This window comes from Misgurnus anguillicaudatus, chromosome 24 (genome assembly GCF_027580225.2).
Source record: "Misgurnus anguillicaudatus chromosome 24, ASM2758022v2, whole genome shotgun sequence".
NCBI lineage: Eukaryota > Metazoa > Chordata > Actinopteri > Cypriniformes > Cobitidae > Misgurnus > Misgurnus anguillicaudatus.
The window spans coordinates 49,366,527-49,370,734 of NC_073360.2; the positions used below are offsets into that span (position 1 = coordinate 49,366,527).

General features: G+C 35.7%; 2 long non-coding RNA genes across 2 annotated transcripts; one reads left to right on the forward strand and one right to left on the reverse strand.

Annotated features, from left to right (window-relative positions):
• The first annotated feature begins 231 nt into the window (after positions 1-231).
• LOC141361420 (uncharacterized) lies at positions 232-1,755 on the forward strand. The gene is made up of 2 exons (XR_012367478.1): positions 232-613; positions 1,133-1,755. It is a non-coding gene; the product is annotated as an uncharacterized lncRNA (long non-coding RNA).
• Positions 1,756-2,210: 455 nt separating this feature from the next.
• LOC129441961 (uncharacterized) lies at positions 2,211-3,584 on the reverse strand. The gene is made up of 2 exons (XR_008643728.2): positions 3,486-3,584; positions 2,211-2,973 (listed from the first exon to the last, which is right to left on the reverse strand). It is a non-coding gene; the product is annotated as an uncharacterized lncRNA (long non-coding RNA).
• Positions 3,585-4,208: the final 624 nt, after the last annotated feature.

Here is a 4,208-nt window from a genome sequence, read left to right on the forward strand (position 1 = left end):
AGGAAAAAATTTACTTTGTGAAAAATAAATAGTTTAAGTTTGAGTGACGTCACTTAGTGGCGCTGTCGCGTCCGACTCTCTCAGTTCTACATGTGACTGGAGAGAGTCAGGTTGGTGTTTTTGCATCTCTGTATAACGATTGATAAAAATGTAAAAATGGTTAAAAATATGAGTCAATATCAATGTTAAAAGTGTTAAAAAGATGGATTGTACGGACGGCCACCGTATTACGGTGGCCGTCAGGGGTCACTGCCTTGCAATGAAAGAAAACACATGCAAATAGAAAAAACACCAGCAAATCAAGAAAACATCTTCATCAGTTTGACAACACATGCGCTGCAGATATCGCAACACATCCAAATACAGAAACGCGTTGCAAATATCACAACACGACCAAAAACAGAAACGCGTTCCAAATCTCACAACACATCCAAATACAGAAACGCGTTGCAAATTCTTACAACACGACCAAAAACAGAAACGCGTTCCAAATCTCACAACACAACGGAAGTGTTTCAGGGGGGTCACAAAAAGTGATGCACCGGTCTGAGAAGTGTTTTCGGTTTACATTCAATTCGTCCGTGGAGCTTTTGTGAGTTTACATCGATCAAATGTAAGTTTTTCTTGTTTATTTTAATATCCTAATTGCATATTTTTTTAGCCTTTCTATTATTATTAGCCTATAGACTCAAATAACTTGACGAAATACATAATAAACTGTGAAACGTTGTGTTAGCTGGCTTAGTTACACAAATGTCACTAGATAGTGTTCTAAGAGGACAATAAATACCACATTCTTCATTAAAACAAGTAAAAATAACGTGTGTGTGTGTGTGTGTGTGTGTACACGTGTGTTTCTATGGGAGGTTTTTGTGCTAATAATAGCTTATTGAATGTCTAACCAAACGTCTTGTGTGTGCGTGTGTTTTATTTTCAGGCAGCAAACACACTGTTCACAACCACATACAACAGTGCCAATTCAAGTTGTTTTTCACACTTTATCCACACATTCATCAGTTCCACATCATCTCCCCTACTAATGTCTGAAACTTGTTCAATCTACATTGTGTGCCATGTGATTCCACGAATAGTTAACATAATTATTCTGTATTTTGTCTTTTTATTCTTCTAGGAAAGCTAAAGGACCTGCTATTACATTGAGAGCATCCTGAGCAGATGCAGTGTGATATGGTAGCATGATAGAAATTAACTGCAAGAGCCTGTAGAGAGGGATAAAGTCTACTGAGAGGAACACCACTGCCTTCCTTTTCACATTTGACAAACTAACGCACCAAAATTAACCAGGGTTTTGTTAGGTAGCTTTAAATTTGAGCTTGGGGCTTGTGTCAGACTGGTCTATCATTGTATCTATTCCAGAGCAAGATTTCTACTGCAAACTAAATAAAAATTAAATTGCATTAAAAAAACATTTGTTTACTAGCTTAAAACAACATAACAAATAACACGTTTTCTAATTGTAACACAATTTTAAGTTAAAGTTAAGCATCAGGGCCATAATTTGTATTTTTCATTAGTAACAGCTTATGTTTTGTAGCTCAACTTCTGACAGTTTTGGATGCTGGTAGGTGATAATCTGGTCATACAGATTTACAATGTTAATGTTAATCTGAGAATGGTGATTATTTGTAATTATTTCTCTTGATTCTTTGTAGACCACTGCATTGTATTTCATATCATATCAGCTGCATATGAAGATGCATAAATTGGATTGACATTAAACATCTTGTTCAAAGATTCCTCTCCTGATTTTCTTACTGGAATCTGCTCCATATTTAGCCACCTCAACCAGCTAAACCTTAAATGTAGTGAAGCTAACTACAACCAGAACATCAATCTTATCGCTTTGACATGTACTGTATGACTTTTATTTGAATGAATAATACAGTTACTATAACATCTTACAATGTTGATACTTCTTTTTAGTTCCTGCTTAGAACTTCTCGTATAGGACAATGCTGTTAAAAAACTTTGTTTACTACAAATACCATGGCTATATGCAAATACAGTAACAAAACTGTTTCTTTTCTATCATCCTTGGTAGGTTATTTTCTATTTTTATCAAATTACTTACATTTTAAGATTATAAATCTTGCTGTTTCCTTTTCTTCCCTAAAATGAAAGAGTGTTTTTAAAGGAATCAAAGAAATTATTTTAAATATTCTCTCTTAAATATGCAAATGAAAAATGCATTTGAAGTTTAAAGCCTTTATTTTCATATGTATAGATACCTGTACAATGACATTCTTCCTTTTTATTGCCACATTACATTAAACTGTGGTTGACATTAAAATAATAAACTAGAAAGAAACCTGTTATACAATATAATGTTGTCTGTGCAGTGTAAGTGTGACATGCTTGCCAAGTATGCAGCGCATACTCAAAAATGTGACCTCTGCATTTAACCCATCCCAGTAAATGGTGAACACACATGGAGCAGTGGGCAGCTATTCCTTCAGTGCCCGGGGAGCAATTGGGTTTAATGTGCCTTGTTCAAGGACATCACAGTCGCAACCTGCCGGCAGAGACGGAAACTGGAACTGGCAACTTTCGGGTTACAAGTCCAACCCTCTAACCACTAGGCTATGACTATGGGTATCAAAACCTGCAGTATTAAACTAATGTTTGTTTAGAGATTAAAATAATGACAGTGATATTGGGGTCAATTAATGTTTTTGACATATTGAACACTGAGGGCTGCTGGATAAAACGGTTCCTCAATCTTTACGTCCTGTAGCTTACACTTCTGTATGTATTGCCAGAGGATGTAGGTGGAAACAGTTTGGTATAAGTGGGCATTTTAACAATGGAACCGGCTCCTTTCTGTACTGTGTTCCTCTCAGTAGACTTTATCCCTCTCTACAGGCTCTTGCAGTTCATTTAAATCATGCTACCATATCACACTATGCATCTGGTCAGGATTCCCTCAATGTTAAAACAGGTCCTCTAGCTTTCCTAGAAGAATAAAAAGACAAAATACAGAATAATTATGTTAACTATTCGTAAAATCACATAGCACACAATATAAAATAAACAAGTTTGAGACATAATAAAAGAGATGATATAAAACTGATAAATGTGTAAATAAAATATGAAAAACAACTTGAATTAACACTATTGTATATAGTTATAAACAGTATGTTTGCTGCCTGAAAATAAAACACACACACACACACAAGACGTTTGGTTAGACGTTCAATAAGCTATTATTAGCACAAAAACCTCCCATGGAGACACACGTGTACACACACACACACACGTTATTTTTACTTGTTTTAATGAAGAATGTGGTATTTATTGTCCTCCTAGAACACTATCTAGTGACATTTGTGTAACTAAGCCAGCTAACACAACGTTTCACAGTTTATTATGTATTTCGTCAAGTTATTTGAGTCTATAGGCTAATAATAATAGAAAGGCTAAAAAAATATGCAATTAGGATATTAAAATAAACAAGAAAAACTTACATTTGATCGATGTAAACTCACAAAAGCTCCACGGACGAATTGAATGTAAACCGAAAACACTTCTCAGACCGGTGCATCACTTTTTGTGACCCCCCTGAGGCACTTCCGTTGTGTTGTGAGATTTGGAACGCGTTTCTGTTTTTGGTCGTGTTGTAAGAATTTGCAACGCGTTTCTGTATTTGGATGTGTTGTGAGATTTGGAACGCGTTTCTGTATTTGGATGTGTTGTGATATTTGCAGCGCGTTTCTGTATTTGGATGTGTTGCGATGTCTGCAGCGCATGTGTTGTCGAACTGGTGAGGATGTTTTCTTGATTTGCTGGTGTTTTTTCTGTTTGCATGTGTTTTCTTTCATTGCAGGGCGGTGACCCCTGACGGCCACCGTATTGAGTGTATATATTTGATTTTCTGTGAAGAATCAGATGCATTTAGCAAGTTTTACAAACGAGTGGCCTTAATATGTTTGTTTAATGTTGCCGCCCGCACGCTAATTTGGAGTGCGAGTTTTTCCTTTTAATATCAGTTTTAAATACAAAATTTTGGTGGATTGAGTCTGTAGAAGTGATATGTTGTCTATTTAATTTAAGTTGAATGTGTGTAATTTTTATTTAAATAGTATTTTGTGTATATTTAGGCAACTGAGGCCCAAATTGAGTTTGCAGTCACTGTGTTAATGGAGGACACGGATTAATCTGTTTTGGCTCACATCCTTCAGATAGACTGT